Here is a 21,766-nt window from a genome sequence, read left to right as displayed (position 1 = left end):
CACCAGTGCTTATTCACCTTCTAGAAAGTCCAGTTTGGTCCTTCCCAATGCTCTTTGATGTGCAGGAAGCACTTTGCTGTTTGACCAGCTCGTGGAAGAGTTTCCATGCTCAGCCCTGGGTGGAGCAGGAGACCAGATCACCCAGCACATCCCTTCAAACCAAGCCTCTGCCATCTGTCTCAACCTCTAATTACAAATGCAAAATAACACAATTCGCAATCGCATCATAAAAAAGTAAAATATAAGTGATTTAAATGCATGTGTGTGTTCCTTATGCAAGGCAACATTCATCTGTTATGTTTTACTGTCTTTTAGAAACAACTCCAGGGTGAAATCCCTCTTTGTGGAGGGAAGAAAAATTATTTCATTATAAGACAGTTTTTGAAAGGTGTTTTTCCAGGTTAGATTGCACTTTAAATATTTGTCTCTTTTAAAATTCTCTTTCTTCTGCTGAAACAGCAGCATTGATGGGATGGGTGGTTTGTCCAGATGACTCCTTTGTCTTCCAACTTGCAGCTTGGGGAATCCTTTGGCTGCCCAGGCTCTCTCCCGCATTCCCAAATCATCAGCCATGTGCTACTGCTACTTTCCTCTTTTTAGAAATCTGTATTTATTTATGCCATTGTGTTTACAGGGACTTTTTTTTTTTTTTTACCTATAGATGGACAGTTCCATCCAGTTCATCTCCTTCTTGAAGCAAAAAGTTGTTTTAAAAGCAAGCTTTAGTTATCCCATCACTGAGCTCTTCTAGTTTTCCTGTGCTGGGAGATGACATCACCTATGTAACCATTTAAACTCAGCTTTCTAAATAATTTCATTAATTATGGTTTGCTGATTTATGTTTAAGGTGTTTGTAAAATTCCATTATCACTACCACGTGTGTGATTAACTTTTGATTTCTGTCAGAATTTTAATTTCCATTCCCCAGCCACATTTCTCAGTCCTGAATAGACACCTTTGATTTCTCAATATCATTTTGGCACTGAGATGGCCCAAACCAAACATCCCATGCTCTGCAGAGCTCCCACTTTTCTCCATCCACACCTTTACCTTAACCAGAGATGGCACCTCACTCTGAAGAAGAACAAACTAAAACTTTCTTCCTGAGCAGAAATGATTCCCAGTGAGTGGCAATGGGGAGCATCATAGTGTCTTTCTGATCTCAGGTTTGCACTTTAAACGCAGCATTTTATGAACTTGTGAGCTCTAAACCATTTGGAGCCTCTCTGGAAGCAGAACCCAAGGCCTGTGAGGAGTCACAGCTCGGGCTGTGCAAGGCAGGTTCTTGGAGCCTCCACCAGCCCTCAGCCTGGGCTTTGTCCCCCCTTCCCCTCCTCAGGATAAGGGTCCAATATATCAAGGGACTGAACTTCGTGGGTTTCAAATGGAAGCTGAAGAATTTGTTTTCACTCTGATGTGAAAGGAACAATTAGCAAGGGCTCACCCCCTTCTCATCAATGGGAGACTTTTCAGTTTCCTTGAAAGGCTTTGGACCAGGATCTAAAAGAGCAAAGACTTACTCCTAACAAAGATGCCTGAATAGGGATGGAAAACTGTTAATCAGACACTCCCGGCGTGCTGGATGGTCAAACAAAACCATCAGCACACTTCCCTCCAACCTTGCCAAGGGCAAAGGGATGATTTTACCAGTCAGGAATCCTGGAGGGTAACTGGTGGTTGTTGGGATTCTCACTGCTCACCTCTAGGGCCTGTTAGGGGGTAACAAGTGCAAGCTGTTTATTCAATCTGATGGCAAACACCTGGGAGAGCCCTTGTTCTGGCCAGCTTGGGAAGGGGGAGAGGGCAGTGCCAGGGGAGAGGGGTGAGAGGAGCAGTGCTGGCTGCAGCAGGTGAGTCTGGGGTCCCTGGGCTGCTCTGGTCCCTGCCGGGGGTAGGGGAGGACAGCAAGCTGAGCTAAGGGTGCTCCCAACATCCCTCTCCATCACCTGGCTGTTTTGTTTGCTAGGCATGGAACAGAAAGCACTTCTGGAACTGTAGCAGTGGTTTGGATTCTGATGAGGCAGGGCAGTAGCGAGAGGGGATCAGGAGCTGCTTTTTGGGAATATTTTCCTTTATTGTTGCCATCTCTGCCAGTTTCCAGTGTTAGGCAACCTGGCTGTTCAGAAGCATCTTGGAGTTGTCTATTTCTCTTTTTTCTTTCCTTCCAGTCAGCTGCACTTTGATTTTCTTACCAAGTCATTTGGTTGTTATGGCTCCATGGATTTTTTTTTTACCAACCTTTGTAACTGAACATTGGGGTTTTTTTGTTTTGTTTTGTGGGGTTTTATTCCTACACGTAATTTGCTTTTGAAGTTGCCAGGGAACAACTTTGATCAGAAAAACAACAAATCCACCCATATTATGAACAAGTTTTCTTTGGAGAAAATAGAGTTACAGATGCACCAAGATGAAGTTATTTGGCAGTAAGAAATTTTGGGTCTATTCCCTTTGGGCTGACTAATCTTGATGGAACAATTGCTAAAAGGAATTTGTTTTATAGTAATGTGACCTGTGCTTAAAAGGAATTGGCCTCAGATAGCCCAGTAAGTTGCTTTTTCCCAGGCTTGCTTATTGTTTTATTTAAAAGCTTGTTCAGAACAGACCCATTAACTGGTCATAGTCACTAATTGTGAGCTTGTCTTTTCTTTGGCTTAGAAAGGCTTTGGATTGAGGTCAGAAAGAAAAGGAATGGAATAGGCAATTTAAAATTGCCAATTTTTCTCATTTTAATATCAGATTTGTTTGGCTTGTTCACATTATGCAGATGAAGCTGTGCTACCAGAGCCCAAACCCTGTGAGTGCCCAAAATCCCAGGATCCAGCCCAGGGCTTTCTCTCATAGGCTGAAGGAAAGACATTCCATAATTTCCTTCCTTTTCTGTTTCTCTGGTTTGCCTGAGCATGATGTGCTGGTGATGCTGCTTTATTTTGTGCCATAGAAAATGTCACCATTTTCTGAAACATCCTCTGGGTTTCCTTAGGTTTTGTGCCACATTAATGCAAACACTGACCAATAGTTGCCTTTAGCAAGTCCCCTTCCAGTTGGGTATTTTTTGGTTTGCTTTTTTTCCCCTTGAACTTTGAGTAGAACTCTAAAAATATATTTTTTTTTCAAGTCTGGAACCTGTGAGGAGCTTTATTGCCATTGCTCCTTCAGGGTTATAAATTTTCTTGGGAGGAAATGCAAAAAAATATTTGTCAGCATCTTTCCATTACAGCCATCAGTCTTGAATCTCCAAAGTGTTGTGTATCACAAAGCAGTCTATAATTTGGTTGTGCTTCTCTGATTGCATTTATAGGAGCATGGTTGGCTGTCACAAATGTCATTTTAATGCACAATGAAGGTTAAAGAGTGGTACTTTACCAGGCAGCTCTCCATCCAAATTTGCTGCACAGACCTGACTTGGGTAAATTCCATTATTTTTATTTTTGACAAATATATAGCAAATAATTTTATTTTTCAGAAATCCATATAGCTTTCCACCATCCAGTAAGTGAAATATTTTCTAGCATTACATTTATTATTTTTTTTTCCCCTAAAAGTACTATTTCTGTTAGTTGGAGAATCCTGCTGCCTACCAGAATGTGAAAATAGGTTTCATTCAATTAATGAACTGGAAACAGGAAGACATTACATAGCAAATGAGGTTTACATATGATAATGTTGGATTTGTCATGTAAACGATTGCTTCCTTTCAGCTCCCTGAAAGGACTAAATTTTGCTTTTGTACAGATTGTACAATGCTAATAAAAAGAGAAGGCTCTATGGAAAGTATAACAATAAACTATATCTATAATTCTAATGTGCAGGAGGAAGAAAGGACGATGATATTTTAATACACAAGTAGAGCAGAGGTGGGAAGTGGTGTCAGAAACTAAAGGCTCAATCTCAGCTTGGCACCAGACTCCCCAGGCAGGGCAGTGGAAGGGAGGGAAAGGCTTGAAGCTGAAGGAAGGGAGGTTTAGATGGAATATTGGCGAGGAATTCTGCCCCGTGAGGGTGCCCAGGCACCCTGGGGCTGCCCCTGGATCCCTGGAAGTGCCCACAGCCAGGCTGGACAGGGCTTGGAGGAGCCTGGGCCAGCAGAAGGTGTCCCTGCCGTGGGCTTTGTCACCCCTTCCATCACAAACCATTCCATGATTCTCTATTTCCATGATTCTTACTTCATCCCTCACCATCTCTGCTGCTCCCAGCTGGACTTGGTTAAATCCTTTCCAGTTTCTTTGCACCTTTTTTGACCCATGAGCTCAGGACAGGGCACAACCTCGACAGTGGTGGGAGAATTACCGGGGCTCTCGTGTGGGATGCCCCTGCTAACAAATCCCTGAAATTACCTTTTCTGGGCAGTTTTACTCCTTTGTTTGATGTGGAGCTCGTAGGCCACTATAAATTTGAATGTGTAATGGAGTTCCCTCACTGGCAATTTCCCATTTGCATCTGATTTCTCCTCTCTAAGTGTAACATTTTACACTTGCCTTTATTGAATTTCATCTTAATTTCAGGCCATCACTCCAAACTGTTAATATCTTTTCAGATTTTGATCCAGACCTCCCAAGGGTTCCCACCATCCCAGCTCCTCAACATTGCAAATTTTATAAATGTAATCTCTTTTCCCTTTAACTGAGTCATTATGAAAATATTGAACAGAGCTGGAGCAAGGACAGATCCCTGAGGAATCTCACCTGAAACTTCTTCCTGCTTTGACAGTGAACCATTGATAGCTACTCCTTGAAAGCAGTTTTTCAGCCAATTGTTCCCTCCACCTCATGGTAATTTTATCTCGTTCTAGACCATATTTTCTTAGTTTTATTATAACAATGTCATGTGCAACAGTATCAGAAAGCTTACTAATAAGAAGATGTATCACATCAACTCTGTCTCCCTTATCCACAAGGCCAGTTATCCTGTCAAAATTAAATTGGAGAGCTCTGTGCTGGTGACTTCTTTTTAATCAAGCCATTTGAGTTATGACCCCTGCAATATTAGATAAATTTTTCAGGAATAACAAACAAGCTGGTTTGTTGGTTTTTTTAATTTTTTTTTCCCTAGGCTACCACTGTAAAGCAGTTTGCTTGTTTGTTGTTTTTTTTTTTTAATAATCTGATGATGTGAGATTAACAATAATGGTCTGAAAGCCAAAAGTCATTATCTGACTGTTACCAAAGACAAAAATTAGGGTGGGAGCAACAAGGCTTCCTCCATAATAGTGTTTTCTTCATTTCAAGCTGATCAGTAGGAAGTGGATTTAGAAGTGCTTTAAATCATTTCACATCATTTACTGGTAATCTAACCAGCATGAACTGCATGTACCCTAAGTGCTGATTTTTTAAAAAGCATAAGAGGAAGAGCAAAAGAACTTTTTATTCTAAGTCATTCTGTAATTTACACATTTTTGTATCAGCCCACTTACTAGTGCCATACATAAGTGTTTCCTCTGAACAGATTTAATTTTTAATTTTCCTGAATCAGTGTTAACCAGGAAAAAGGTAATTGTTGTCAAGAGTATTCAAACTGTCAGAATATCATTCAATCTAAAAGCTGTTAGAATCTGTGCAAAAGTAATTACTGAAACTCTATTCAACTGTAATAATAACCTGCCACTGATGACAGCAATTACTGGGGAAAGTGTAATAGAAATCAAAGGCGCATTTTTCTCTGACAAGTACATTTCTAACTAAGGTTTACATTGGTTGAATAGTGTTGACAATGATGATGTGCTGTATCACTCTTAATCACGGCTGGCATGATGGTACAGTTTGAGCTGCTGGTGCTGGAGGGGCACTAATTGCCTGTTTCAGCTGACACTGGCCGTGCTCCCTGTGCTGGGAGGGAGCTGAGGGATGAGCAGGGTTCCTGTGGTGCCTCCCTGCCTGGCTTGCACCCTTCCCACGGGCAGGGTGGAAGCACTGCTGAGTTTAACAGAAAGGCTTCACTCAGGGTGGGGGTGAACCAGTGCAGGTCAAGTTTGGGTATGACCAGAACACAGAGGGATGGGAAGGAGCAGAGTGGAAGGAGTCAGCCTACTTCTGCCTCCTGGCTGGCAGATAGTGTGCAGACCCTTTAGGAAGACCTTCCCCACGGACTGAGCTCTTCAGGAGGTCCAGGAGAAAGTGGTTCTTCAGTGCTTCAAGTCCCTAAGAAGTCACTGAAGCAGAGAGTGGCTGCTGTGGTCAGGTCTCAGTGCTGTCCTTCCTCAGACAAAGCCCACAACGCACAGTGCCAGCAGGGTAACTGCCCTGGCTCTGGGGAATGGCATTGTATAATTGCATCTGGTCTGGCTTCGTGCATTTTTGGAGAGGGAGGGAGAAAGGACATCCTTCTTGGCAGCTGTTATTCCTCTGTTGATCCATTTTGCCCACTTTGAGAAGTTTCCTCCAGAACATTTCCCCCTTGTGAGAACTTGTCAGAAATAGCTGATTCAGATTTATCCACCCAGAAATCTGGTTCAGCTCCCCTTACTCAGTATCCCTGCAACAATTCCTGTGTCTGAGAATGAGCTCAGGAAGAGCTTCCCTTGAAAGCAATCTTGGGGAAGGTACCCAGAGTGCCACATGTGTTGTTCCTGTTCATCCCCAAGTTTACTTCAAGAACAAGTTAAAGCACCCCAGAAGTTCATTTTAGCAGTTTTGTGCTTCCTTTGGATCCATCAGAATAACTTTAAGGATGGAACTCGTGCAGGAGACAGCGTGCAGGTCTGGGGCAAAGCCACTGAGAGCAGTTTCAGGCACACCAGTGGTCAGGTTTTCCTGCAGGAAATTGGGTTCAATGGATTTTTATAGAGTGGAAGAAACAAGGATAATTGAGTGGTGTTGTGCACTTAATCACATTTCTCTTGTCAGGGCTGTTCTGATCTTCAAACTCCACACTCCATAAGCTCATAGTCACCACAAAGGCCAGAAGTTACTATTTCATGGCACATCCAGCTATTTCCACCTCTGAGACTCAGCAGGAAAACCCAGTGTAGAATCTGGGTGTGGAATAGAGAGACACAGAGTTGAGCAGTCCTTCCACGGCCACCAGAGAGGTGATGCCCATTAAATGTAATCCAAACTGTGTGCAGAATGTTCAACACTTCCAGGAGACGTTTAGAAATGAGCTCTAGGTAGTGCCACATCCCAGCAGAATCACTGACTGTCCCTGCAATCCAGTTTCCCCAAGGTATCTCTGGGCTTTCACAAGCTCCTCACACACACTTTAATGTGTGAGTGGTGCCCACAGGCTCCTTGGATCATCCTGTGGACTTAAACACACGCCTAATTTTTTTGTGGAACTGGGGCCTTGCTTGGCTCCAATAGGAGGCTGCCAGAGGAGTTCATTCCATCATTCTTCTTATTGCTCTAATTGCCTGTTTATGTTTCCTGACAGCCAACACTACCCAATAATTTTTATAAACAGAAGCTCTTTCACAAAATCTACTAAATAGAAGTCACAGCTCTTGAAAACCAAACTGATTTTAAAGGAAAACTTGATGTTTCCCCTCTGATTTTCCTATTGCTGCTGAACAGTTGCATCAGGCTGGGTCCCTGGTGCTCTGTTACCATGTGGCTCTCTTTTATTATAACAACAATCATGCAATTCAGCTGCAAGCGTGTGGTGAAACACTCCTGGATTTTGTGCACACCTTATTAATTATCCTAACTGCAAAATGATGGGCTCTTTGACAATCATTTCTATAAACTCTTTGGGTTTCTCACGTGATGGACTACCTGAATGGAGGTGGTGCTGCCTGGCTGAGCGAGCGGCTGCCGGCGGCGTTTGGGGAGCCAGGGCTGCTTCTCCTGTGACCCTCCTGCTGCTGAGCCCTGGCCTCTCTAAGCCAGCACTTCATCCCTTTGCTGAAATAAAACAGGAGAATAAAAGCAAAACCACGCCAGGGCCTCCTCTCTGCTCAGGTTTTCTAGCCAAGGGCAGAGCAGCCTGAGCTGGACCTGAGCCTGTGCTCTGCCCTGCTCTCTGCAGGTCCTGCTGCTCCTCTGGGAAGGTGCAGCCACAACGAGGGGTCCCAGGCACTGTGCCACGCTCAGGGCTCCCACAGGGCTTTCTCCATAGGATGGAAGCACCCAGGCAAGGCAATGCACCCCCAGTTGTCACTCTGAGGGTGACACTGATGATGTGGCCATCAGTGGCCTCTTTATGGGGTGGCAGGAGAGCAGAGGGAGGGGGAAAGTGATTCCTCACAGAGCTGGTGTGCTTGTGCCATGTCCAGCTGCAGAGGTCAGGCAGGGGTTGGTGTGGCTTGCAGGTGCAAATATGTGAACTGAATAGAAACTGAATTATGACAGAGTTGTGACCTCTCCAACAGCACCCATGTAAATTTGTTTGGGAATTTAGGGACATTATTGCTGATGGATTTCTCTTTGCCCAGTTGCCTTTCCATCACTGCACTTTTAGCAATTCCCCATCACCAAGAGCTTGGAAATGATCAGTTAGGTGTCCCCTGATAAAAACAAAAACCAATTACTTGTCTTTTATGGCACCTCCTAAAGGTCCTCATTTTAAACCTTTTCCCTGAAAACTTGACAGCCCCATATTTATTATTTTTTAAAAGGGAGCTGAGATCAATGGAGATCCTATAGATACCATAAAGAAACTTCAGTGCCTGGCTTAGGGATGCACCACTGCCATCTTCTCCTGGTGTGGCCACCTCAAAGGGACAATTGTAGGGACAGTGGTGGCCAGGGCAGGGATGAGACTCCAGGAGTGGCAGGAAGGACTGGAACATCTGCCTGGAATGTTTCTGCCTGCCTGTAATCATGCACAGCTTTCTATTGTTCCAGGAGTTACTCAAGCATATAATAGAGTTCCAAGGAGTTCAAACCTCCTGTTTTAGATGGTGTTTTAGTGAGTTGTTTTTCTGCCTCTGCATGGATTAGAATTTTTTTCTCCTCCCAGTGCACAGAGTGTGAAGAAAATCCTGGATTTTAAATGCTGACTACACAGCTGTATGGTGAATTTTAAACTGCAGGAAACAAAAATATTACCTGAAATGCATCTATGGTATCTGCCCAGTGCCCTCTGTCCGTGGTCAGAAATAACCCTGGGCCTCAAACACCTCTTGCCATGCCCAGATCCTGCATCCACAGGTGGAATTCCAGCCTGGTGCAAAGGGAGTTGTGAGCAGAGGCAGGGATTCACCCAGAATGGCAATGCCAGACAGGTTTTGTACCCTGCAGTGCTACCTGGGAATTTGATTGCAGATTCATAATGATGCTTCAAGGAATCTATTCAGTTTTGCTGGGATCACATAAATAGTCATGGGCAGAGATGCTGGATCTAAAGGATCCTGTCTCCTGAGCCCTGTGCTGTGTCCTCTGAGCCAGGTGCAATGCAGAAATTGCAGAAATCCCTTGTTCAGGGGAAAAAAAAAGCTCAGAAAAAGAAATTTAGAAATCCATATTAACAAGGGAAAAAATACTTAAAATAATGCAATGACTGGGTTTTGGACCTTTGTTGCAGCAAGTATTTTTATTTAAGTACACAAACAATTGATTCACGTGAGGCAGGAATGGGAACATGGTTTGTCAGGCAGCTGAGGGATAATCCAGTGGGATGAGCTGATGGCATCCCCCTCTGCCAGCCTGCTGGTCCAGGGCTGTGTGCTCACCCTCCTAATTCCTCTCAGCCCCGTTGGTTTAAACTGTTTGTATTACCGGTCCCACCTACCCCAGCTGATTTTTTTTTATTATTTTTTTTTTCCTGCCTGGAGAGAATTAAAGTGCTCATTTGAACTGCTTTGCCAACAGATCTGTTCAAAACCTGCAGCAAGCAGCTTTTAATGAGCAGCTGGGGGAGCGACTCCTTCCTGGCACGGGCTGCTCCTAAAGAGCCTATCCATGCATATCCTTAAGACATTTGAAAAGGCTGCGCATTTTCCTATCTCTAAATCACAGGAAAAGTGACTTCAGGTGTTGCAGCGCTTGAGTTCGCTGGGTTCCTGCAGCCTGCGTGGTGCCCACGCCCGTCATTAGCACATCCTTTCATCATCAAGGCTGGACCCTTCAAACGAGGGAGGGTTTGCATCCCTTTGGGAAGCCAGCAGGACAGAGCTGAACACATCAGTCCTGCTGCTTAATTAGATCCCAAAATCTCCAAGTAAAAATTCAAGTGATGCTTTAACCAATTCTTGTATAATTGCTGTCTTGGTTAATTTATTTTTTTTTTCTCGAGGATTTTCAAGCTGGATTTAGGAGATTGAATCAGTTGGGCACCTAATATAAATGTGTAAATAACTTTATCTCTGCACAGCAATAATTTAGGCAGCTCTTAAATCACAGGAACACCTTAGGAAATGAGGTGAGTGTTTAAGGGTTTGCTCAACAGAGATCTAACATTAAGCAGGTATCATAAGCCTTAAAATGTAATTTAAGTAGATGGGTGTTCCCCTTAATGACCGGGATAAGATCAGTGAGGGGAGGCAGTGGCAAAGTGTGTCAGATGCAGTGGTGGCTCTGGAGAGTGCAGGGATGGATTAGAAATTCCCCATCTCCCTTATTTTCCTTTTTCATGCACATAAAAAGGGAATCCGTCCTTTTCCTCAGGTGAGAGAATGAAAGGGCTGCTCTCCAAACAGCTGCACACAAATGTTCAGCTTCTTTCTGGGCATTTGGTGGCTAGAAGAAAAAACTTATCTGGTGGGCAGATGTTTGAGAGACTTTTCTGAGCTTTCTCAGAGGGGAAAAAGTTTAAAAATAAGAAAAAGCTTGCCAAGGGCTGTGTGATACATGGTGGTTTATTAGCCATTGTCCTGGAGGATGAGCCAACATTCTGCCCTAATCCATGCAGGGCAGCAAGTTCCTGTGGCTTGGGAATCACAGACCTGGCTGTTTGTCCTGTTCTCTCTGGTGGACAGCATCCCATCATTGTCACTCTCCTGGTTATGTTCCATGTGAGGAGGATGCAAGTACTTAAAAAAAAAAACAAAAAAGAAAAAGTCACTTCAGTGGTGCTCTCTGCATTTTTATTCCTGAGTATTAAGTCCCCATTTTTATAGCCTTAGCTCGGTCTGGGGCTTCATAAAACACCAGAAATTGGAGCTTGGCTTGACAGGCAAGCAAGGTGATTTGGTAAGTGTGGGATTGCCCCTACTGCATCAAATCATGTTTCCTCTCTGAGCATCCCAGAGCCCTCAGTTCTGGCTCTGCCTCAGTAGCCAGCCCGGAGAGAGAAGCAGCCCTGTACAATTGACTCTTTGCATCTTGGGGTTTTGGGTTTTTTTTTCTTTTTTCCAAGGGGAAGGAATGAGAAAAGTTCTTTAACCAGGTATTTTCTTCCAATTCTACCTCGTAGCAGAGTCAGCTAAGTGCCACCCCTTGTCAGCAGAACCATTATCTATAATTTACATGCAGGAAGCAACAAAGTTTGGGGTGAAATGGCTCCAAAGCCAGGAACCTCTGCCCGTTCCATCACCCAGCCCTGCAAGCACAGGAGCTGTGTCAGTGACAGCATTAAGGGCTGTTCAACTGGCTCTGATGTATTGCTGGGCTTTTGGATGATTTTCTAGTTTTTATTATTCCTCTGACTATCATTTGCTATTTTTAAAGGGAATCTGCTATTATGGGATACAAGGAGTCTGTCCTTCAGAGGAGACTGCTCCAACAGCCCCTGTGCTCATTGCTGGTGGGTGTAGAGGGGACCCTGGTGATCCCCTGGAATTTGGGGGGTCACCACCACCTTTGGTACAATTTATCATGCACGAAGGTGCTCTGGAGGCTGGGAGCAGGCACAGGAGCTGTGCATGGAATGGCTCTGCCCCTGGAGGGGTTGCTCTGGGGCAGCTCTCCAGCAGTGCCACCAAACTGGCTCTGCCCCAGCTGGCAGCTGCTGCTGCTCTCCCCAGACTCTTCTCCTTGGCTCAGTATTATTCTCTTTGAACATCCCACCTCTCTCCATCTGTGGTCAGGCAGCACTTGCTCAGCCACAGGTCTTTCATGGCTCTGCAGCAAGAGGCTCCCAGGGAATTACAGAATCCCAGGCTGGTTTGGGTTGGAAGGAACCTAAAAGACCAACTGGGTTTTTGTGATGTTGTTCTACAAGGCCTTGCAGAGTTTTAGAATCACAGAATCAGAGAATATCCTGTGCTGAGACCCTCAGGGACCCAGGAGTCCAACACCTGGCTGATTTTAAGGCTAATTCAACACCTGGGTGACAGGTATTGGTGAGAAAAACAATGAGATTGTTGAGAAAAGAATTGCATTTAATGAGCACTGAAATGTATTATTCCCCTTTTAACAGAGCTGCCTAAAAACTATTGATTTTGCTGCCCACAGATTTCTAATAATAAAAAATTTAAAGCCTTGCTATCATTCCCCCAAATCAGGTTTATTTCCAGCATGAGTGAACTCAGAAATTCTCCAGTTGCAACTAGGGGAATTGGATCCTCCAAATTAACAAATTCCTCTTCCAATCTAACAAATTGTTGAGTTCATCTGCATCCCTATCCTGGGAGCTGGCACTGTTTGGTGAGAAAACCCAAAACTGCTTTGTCTTGGTGTTCAGCTGCTTTTCTCTTCTCTTCTGGCTCAGCCACCTCAATGAACCCCTCCCTATGCACACTTATTTTTTAAAACTCAATTTACAAATACTTTTTGACCAAAATCAGCAGCAATAATTTGTTTTATCCTTGCCTATCACTCCAGTTAACCTCAGGTTAAACTTTTTAGGTCAAATCTGGGCTGCCAAGTCTTTAGCTACAACATCAAGGCTGCTCACCTGGCCCTTGAGCTCTGCTGTTGCAGCTACATCCGGGTTCATTTTTACTGATAATTTGGCTTTTTTTGGTCTTCATTTCACCACTGATGAGATGCCCACAAAGACTTGTGGCCAAGCTGCTGGTTTTCCTTGCAGCAGGGTTATCCAGTGTATTGCTGGCAGTGCCTTTAGGGGGAAATATCTAAGTTTGAAATCAAGCTTCCAAAAAAACAAACAGCACTTCTGATTAGGATCTCATATTGTTATCCTTCCTGCTTCATTTGTTTTCCAGATGGGCGAAATAAAGGTCAACAACCCTAGGGCAATGAGCTGATTTGAAAGAAATGTGATTTCTAAAAGGGAAATTTGCAAAAAATAGCCATAACCAAGAAATGAGAAACATTTTAAGAAATTGGCAGTTCAGACTAATCTTCCACGTAGTTTATCTTGGCGAATTGGTGATATTTTATTGTCCATGCAAATGTGCTGATCATCTAGTCCTGCTCTTCTTGTGGCATTTGAAAAACCATTTTTCTCTATTGGAGCTGGGGTGGGACTGTGGTCTGAACGAGGGGATGAAGAGACCCAGGGTGCTCTGAGCTGGCAAAGAGGCAATGGGAGGGCGCTGCAGCCAAGCTCTTGCCAGAGGGAGAACTTGGAGCTGCCACGTCCCCAGCTCGGCCGGGAGCTGCTCTTGGCAGCATCCATCCCCTCCAGCATCCCGGGGGCTGCTCCAGCATCCCTGGGTCAGACAGCTCTTCCCCGAGTGGTTTCTCTCTCCCAGCACCCCGCATCCCCCGCGGGGCGAGGAGCTGGAGCTGAGACCAGGAGCATCCCTTTCCCCATCCCCTTTCCCCATCCCCTTTCCCCATCCCCTTTCCCCATCCCCTTTCCCCATCCCCTTTCCCATCCCCTTTCCCCATCCCCTTTTTTTTCCCCATCCCCTTTTTTTTCCCCATCCCCTTTCTCTTTCTTTCCCCATCCCCTTTTTCTTTCCCCATCCCCTTTTTTTTTCCCTATCCCCTTTTTTTTCCCCATCCCCTTTTTTTTTTCCCCATCCCCTTTTTTTTCCCCATCCCCTTTTTTTTTCCCCATCCCCTTTTTTTCCCCCCATCCCCTTTTTTTTCCCCATCCCCTTTTTCCCCATCCCCTTTCCCGGCCGGTCGCTCCTGGATGCCGGCAGAGCCTCCTCCCAAAATCGGGGTCATGTCTCCCTCTAGGGGCTCGCCAGGAGGATGAACCCCCCCTTTCCCTGCCGCAGGAGGCTTCCAGGGGGCTGAATAAAGGTGTTCCAGCTCCTAGGGGCTGGGACGTGACACGGACCCGGTGTGCCCGTGGAAAATTAAGCTTAAAAGTTATATTTTAATAACATTTTCTGGAGGAAATTTACTTCCTGCGTCCCCTCTGGGCGAGGAGGAGGCTGAGCTCTAAGTCTGTGTGGTTCAGCTGTGTGGGTGAAGGTGGATGAAGGTGGATGAAGGTATTCTTTGTCCCCAGCCTGGCAGGGTGACACCGAGTGCCTGCCCCCTCCTCTGCAGCATCCTTCTGCATTTTGGAGGTGGCTGCTGCTGCCAGCTGGGCAGAGATGCTCTCCCAGAGGCGCTGCTGGGTGCTCTGCTGGTCACTGATGCAGCTGTAGAGCAAGGGCAGGGATGGGGACACAGAAATGGTCCCCAGAGCTGACAGCAAAGAAGAAAAGCAGGTGGAACGTCAGGCTTTTATTTCAATGTTTGCTGAAATGGGAAACCAGAAGTGTTTAATGGCCATAATGCAGCATTTAAACATGACTCAGGGAGATGAATTTTGAGTTTGCAGTTTAATTTGATGCCTTTGTGGACTTTCAGGGTAGTTTGTGCTTTGTGTTTTTCCAGTAACAAGAGCAGTGGGAATTTCCCCCTGTTTAGTGGCCAGGCAGCCATGATAATCATTCTGTGCCTCTGCTGGCCTGGCATTGATCTGAGAGTCTGGGAAGAAAAGAAGTCTAACAAATAAATATAAATCAATAAATTCAATCAAAATATAAAGGACAGTCTTCCAAGAGGCACAGGTGGGAATTGCAGGAATTGAAAGGCAGCCCATGTCATTTGAATGACTGGGCTGGCTCTGTGTGAGAGCCCGAGTTCAGCTCTCCAAGATCTGGGTTTACTTTGGGGACACAGAGATTCATTTCACCAATTCCAACAATCCAAAATTTAGGCTGAGGCTTCCTCACAGTCAGCTGAGAGCTGGGATGAGTCATGTTCTGGGGGAGGGTGTTCATCAGAGGCACTACATCATCACATGGGACGTCAGTGCCCAATTTTTAGCTGGCCCAGGTTGGGTGCAGTTCATCTCATCCCTCTCAGCACTTCCTCCGTGGGCTGCTGCAGCCTCCCCCCGAGGGGTAACAAAGAATCCTCTTTATCCCAGCAATTATTTACACTGGCAGGATTTCCCACTGCCCCAAACTAACTCATCTCTTTGAAATTATTATTATACTATATATATATGAATTATTATTATATTATTATATATATGAATTATTATCTCTTTTCACTCAGCAAAACCACGGATCTCTGTAAAGTGTCATGGCAGTGTTGCTGAAAAATAACCTAAAAAACTTCTCCAAGAGCCCAGACCAATTAGAATTCAATTCTTCTTTGCTGCACTGCAGTGTGAATCTGGAACAGCTCCTGAATCCCCAGCCCAGGTACCAAAGGCTTGGCTGCAGTTTGTGTAACACTGATGAGCCTTTGCCTCTTGCAGCATGAAATCACTGATGAAACCAGGATAAGTCAAATACACATTATAATTAGTACTTGGTTGCTTAATTAGCCCTAATTAGGGGTAGGAGCTAGATGATCTTTAAGGTCCCTTCCTACTCAAACCTAAAATGAAACGGAATGATTTGGGTGATTTGGGGGTTGAGGATATTCATGTGGTCAGATCTGGGGATGTGCAAAGGATAATAAATATAAACCAGAGAGAAGGATGCTAACATTGCTTTAGGGATGCAAAGTGATTTTAAATGGTTTTAAATTCTTATGTTTAGTTACAGGAATTCCTGGCCAGATCTAATGAAAGGTTTGGTATCTAAGCTGAGCTGTCCCATCTGATGGTGACATTTGCATTGAGGCCACAAAAGGACAGTGCTGGGTGTCAGCATGGCAAGGGGACCCTTGTGGTCCCTTAGACCCATCAGGGACAAAATCAGCCTCTGATTTCAACAGGAACAGAGACCCTGGGACTTGAGGACAGTGGCCTGAGTTCAGCTGTCTCTGGTGGTGTTTTGTGGCTGCTGTGGGTGCTGGCTCAGATTTTCTGCTGATTATGCTGGAGCAATATTGCAAGGAATTTATGCGTAATGGACATAAATCTTGCTCTACGAGCCACCTGAGGGGCAAGAAAAATGGTCTCTGTCAAGGATCTACACACAGAAATACATTAACCAGGAGCTCTCTGCAGAGCAGGAGCTCCAGCTCCGAATGCAGGTTTGGGGGAATAATGAAGAATAAAATTAGTGCTTGGGTAATGCATTAAGCCTTTTGGGGGGGTTTCACTGGCAGCTTTTTACAGCCTGAAAGGATAAATGGTGCTGATAATAAATTTTGCTAACTTTTAAAGCCATCTTCCAGTGGAAGATGCAGAAAGCTTTTCCTGCATGGTTGTGGAGCGGGAAGAGCTGGGACTGCAGACCCCTGTTGGAACTCCCAATTAGCAAAACATACTGGGAAAGAGCTGCCTGCCAGGATGGGAGGGTTTCTGCTGGGTGGGATGGAGGGATGGGCACGCCACACTCACAATCCTGCCCAGGGAATGAGCAGGGCTGGTTGTGAGATGTCCACACAAGCCTGGCCCAGCCAATGGTTCCCATCGGAGTGGGGATTCTGCGGCTGCTCATCCTCCCTTCAGCCAGGAGGTTCTGTCCCCCATCTTCCCTTTGCCCAGGAGGTTCTGTCCCCCATCTTCTCTTTGGCCAGGAGGTTCTGTCCCCCATCTTCCCTTCACCCAGGATGTTCTGTCACCCATCTTCCCTTTGCCCAGGAGGTTCTGTCACCCATCTTCCCTTTGCCCAGGAGGTTCTGTCCCCCATCCCTTAGCCAGGAGTCTGTCCCATCTCCCTCACCAGGATGTTCTGTCCCCCATCTTCCCTTCACCCAGGATGTTCTGTCCCCCATCTTCCCTTCGCCCAGGAGGTTCTGTCCCCCATTTCCCTTTGCCCAGGAGGTTCTGTCACCCATCCTCCCTTTGGCCAGGAGGTTCTGTCCCCCATCTTCCCTTCACCCAGGAGGTTCTGTGGGGCTGCAAGCTGCCCATTGGTGTTGATAAAATGAACCCAAGACCAGCCCCTCAAACCAACTGGGCGCTCATTTCTTTCCGTGTGTTGTGGGGCCAAGGGGAGCAGGATGTGATTCAAACCTCTTCCCTCCCATCTCTGGGGCTCTGGCTTTGTTCTCCATATTCCCAGGAATTATTTTGTTGCAATACTTTTCCGTGGGCCTAACCCTTTCTCATTTTCAGGGAAGCCCTTTCCTTTGCTCTCTCAGTGCAGTGGAGCCGTCACTTTGGCAAATTACCTCTCAAATTGCAGCTCAGAGTTACTTTTGCTTTTCAGCACTAATCTGGATTGGGGAATTCTTAATTTGGGTTAAAGTGGGTTTGGAAATCCTTAGTAAAATAAGTGCTACAGAATCACATCTGTAAAGCTATAATATATATTGTGTGTGTCTGCATCTTGGCAACCATGAACCTTCTCACCCAGTTAAATTTCCTGTATGGAGAGGAACGTGGTGGGACAAACAGAAATAAGTAAAAAACTTGGCATGCTCCACATTTGCAGATTCTGAATTCCATTTTCATCACGAATTTTCTCAGCACTTGAAAAGTATCCCTCAGTCAAAATTTTTATTCCCAGCTGTGGGAGGAGAGCGGGGACATGGAGGAATGGACAAAGCAGAGTCAGTGAATTCCAACGGGTCTCAGCAGTAGTGGCTTTGTTCCAATCCACAATTTTTGTTCTTTCCTCTTTTGTTCCTTCAGTTTTCCTATTTTTGTGCGTGTATATCTACATAAATATGTGTATGATTTTGAGGTGTCCTTGGATCAAAATCTGCTGTCCCTCGTGCTGGGTCCTTGCAGCTCTCAACAATGTGTTGCCTGTGGATCAGCAAGAGGGTTAAAAGGTTTAAATGATGAGATTTAAATGAAAAAAATAGTTATTTTGGAATGTATGCGTGGATGGAAGTCAGGTTCAAGGTGGAAGGATTAACTTGTTTGGTTTGTATTAGTAATACAGATTAATTCATGATCTGTTATATTAATTTTTAATGGATATATTTAAGAAGGAGACCAAATTTTGGATAATCTTCCCTTAATACCCTATGAGAGTAATTACAACCTCAACTGCATTGTCACAAGCTTACAAAATTAGTAATTGGAGAAGGTTAATAAATATAACTGGGGTTGCTGAGCTGCTGTTGGAGGGCAACAATGCTGGATTTAAATACTGCTAGTTCAAATGTTTAAAGTCCATCTAAAGTCCAGCACAGATTTCATTTCAAAGGCTGAAATTCAGCCCAAGACCCTGTGCTGGTGGTGACTGTTGGCCCCAGTGACCTTGTCAGGCTCACAGACATTGGCACACCTCTGAATTCACCCCAATTTATTCATGGCTGCTCCTACAGGAAAATCTATTCAGACGCATCAGCTCTGTCAACTATTCCCCTTTGGGAACAGCTTCCAGCCCCTCCAGCCTTCCCAGCTGACACAGGCTGCTCTGCCCCTGCTTCCCAAGGCTTTAGCACCTTCTGGGCTTCCTCCCTGGTGGGTGAGATCCTTCCTCCCCTGAAGTGAAGCCCTGGTGTCTCCCTGTGGGAATGCTCCTGGGGTGGGGGCACTGTGGATGAGTCAGCCACAGACAAAAGGAAGAATAATCCATTTATCAGATTTTTTAAAAGAGATAGAAAGTTACAGGGGGGATGTCTTGATTTATAGGGGGTTTTCCCCTGAAATCTGTTGTTTCTAACTTCCTCTGACTTTTAAGGATAAAACCCCACAACATCTGTGGGTAGGGAAATAATTTCCTTGGTGGCTGCTGAGTCTACACCAGTCTGTGCCACTGGAGCTGGGTCTCAGAGACTCAGTGTGATTGATGCCTTTTCTGGCTTTAATTGCAATTATTCGTGTGCCTGAACATTTCAGAGAATTTATTTTTTTTTCCCCAGGATCTCGCATTTCTTTTTCTTGCCCTTTCAAGAGACTCAGCTGGGATTATCCTGTCCTTATTTTCTGTGCCTTTGTTTTTGTTCACATTCCATAACAAGTGATGCTGGATTACAAAACCTACTTCAGGCTAATGCTCAATTGTCCATCGTTTTCCACTGAGATGGTTTTTAGTCAGTCCCTTCCCTCTTCCAAAACTGAGCTATTCTTGTGGTAGTCCCACGTGGAATGTCCCTGAGTCCTTCTGCCAGGCATGAACTCCTCTGGAGCCACCACAGCTTCCTCTGGAGATCTTAAATTTTCTTGACTTCAAAAGTCTATTTGAAATTTAAGGACACAGGATGCTCTCCCCATGTTTACAGAACACATTGTAATGCACTTTAAGTGTAATTGGAGGGAAAGATCTTTGATGTCTATTGTAATAATTTCCCTCAAGGGCTGCAGGATTGGTCAAAGTCTACACCAGTCTCTGGATAGTTCCCTTTTTTTTTTACCCTTCAAATAATGTCTGGTTTTTTAGTTCATAAAATCCAAAACTGTGGATGTTTTATATAAGATTTAAATATTGGTTTAGTTTTTGGGAAAAAAAAAAATGTCTACATGGGTATAAAAATATTCTGTATTAATATTTCAGAGGAATTATTTTATTTGCCTTCATTTCCCTCTTTTTATCGTGATGGTTTTTCTGACTTTTTCTTCTGGATATTTCACAAATATATTTATATATTTAAATATATACATTGAGTTGGGGAGCTGCAGGGACCAAATTCCTTCTGAGGGTTGGGAACAGAAGGAAGGAGAAGTCTTTGCCATGTTCTGAAACGTCCTAATGACCCAAAGCCCTTTCTGACATGAGAAATAAAACAGGTGAAGCAAAAACCCACCATGGTTGGTTCATACCTGAAGTCCTTTTGTTAAATCCCCGCCCAAAGTTTGGGATTCCTGATCTCCCATCCATCTCCATCCCCTCACTGATAGCTTGGAGAACTTGAATTGCATTTCTAGAACAAGAGTTCCAAATCTACATTCCTGGTGGATGTTTTAGCAGTCTCTCTTTTCATTCTGAGTATTCCTTGCTTTGAATACTAATTTTTGGTGACCAATTAATTTTTATCATGGTCCTATCACTGAACTAAGATAAGCATCATTTTTTGTTGTTTATTTCCCAACACAACAAATCAATTTTACATTTTGAGTAGGAGGAGAACTAACTGAAGCTGGGAGAAATATGGATAACTATGTGTCTTTGTTAGGCCCCAAAAAAAAGAGATCTCAAAGCTTTTTAATCATGGATTATGGTCTCAAGGTCTGTATTTAATATCTGGAATTTACCATCATTAATTTCATGGCAGAGTTTATCATCAAATTCATTAATTTTTATCAGAATGCAAGTGATAAATTGTTCTGGATAAATAATCATCATCTGGGCCATTGTTGAGAGAACAGTCCTAAGCTGGGCTTTGAGGAATTGGGAATCTGGTGTCCAGAGAAGGGAATGGAGCTGGCAGAGGGTCTGGAACATCAGTCCTGTGAGGAGCAGCCGAGGGAGCTGGCAGTGTTTGCTCTGGAGGAAAGGAGGCTCAGAGGGGACTTTCTCACTCTTCACAACTCCTGACAGGAGGGTGCAGCCTTGTGGGCATCAGGCTCTGCTCCCAGGGGACAAGGGACAACCAAGGACAAGGAAAAATGGCCAGGGGGGGTTTAGGCTGGACATTGGGAAAGGTTTGCTCACTCAGAGAATGGTCAGGCACTGGAAGGGGCTATCCAGGGCAGTAGTGGAGTCCCCATCCCTGGAGGTGCTCAAGAAGGAGTGGACACTTCATGTGGCACAACTTCCAGGTGAGGTTCAGTGGCCATGGTGGGGTTCATTGGAGGCTGGGTTTGATGACTTTGGAGGCCTTTCCAACCCTAATAATCCTGGGTTCTTCCTGCATGCAGATGTTGGTGCCCAGCAGCCATCCCTGCTGCCACCTGACACATCTGGCTGCTCCAGGCAGGTGCTCCCACACCTGGCTGGACCCTGGGATGTCTCCCAACAAACCCGGGGCAGTTGAAGCCATCCCAGCAAAGCTCCCTTGCTGTGATGTGCTGATACCTCGGAGCAGGGAATACATATTTATGGAGCATTATTTACTCTCAATCAGCAGAATATAGGCCAGCTTTGAAATGCAAACGAGCTGCTTCAGCTACAGCCCCAGCCTGCAAAGGCTGAACCCACCCAAATGCACCATTTCTGTTATTTCTGCCGTTCCAAAGGCCAAGCTCTCCCAGCTTCAGCACCTTCCCTCAGGAAGTTTTGCAGGGGGAAGCAACCTCTGCTTTTCATTTGCTCTCCTGAGTTTGAGGTTTCCTCCAGGCAGCCTTTGGAGCTCTGTGTTTGTCAGGAACCTGACCCACGTTCTGTGGGCAATCCCGGCCGCGCCGCAGCCGCTCCCTGGAGTGGCATCCACACTGTGCTCCTGAGCCCTAACAGCTTCCAGGTGCTGGGACAATGTGTGCTGCACATGGCCCAGACTGGGCCTTTTCACACAGCCATCACATTTGCTCAGGAAGGAAGAAAGTTCCTTTCCTCCCCAGCAGAAACACCCCGGCATCCCTTCCGTGCCATCTGGGAAGAATAATTGGAGCAGCAGAGAAATTCTGTTGTCTCTATGCATCCAGGCAGAATTCCCAAGTTATTGCACCTGAAAATGTGTCTCCTGCAATGGCCATCAAATGGATTTCCAACACGTGCAGAGGAGCCTGGAAGTGCTGTTTTGGTTCCAGGCTAACTTGAGCAAAGAGTGAGGGAATTGGACAGAGAGGGAAGGTTGTCCTGCTAACAGGAGTATCAGAAAAGAGGGAAAATGTATCCAGGAGAGCAGATGAAGATGGATTA

This window comes from Serinus canaria, chromosome 4A, assembly GCF_022539315.1.
Source record: "Serinus canaria isolate serCan28SL12 chromosome 4A, serCan2020, whole genome shotgun sequence".
In the NCBI taxonomy this organism is placed as follows: domain Eukaryota; kingdom Metazoa; phylum Chordata; class Aves; order Passeriformes; family Fringillidae; genus Serinus; species Serinus canaria.
The sequence above is the reverse complement of the archived record's forward strand: the minus strand, read 5'-3'. Positions refer to the sequence as shown.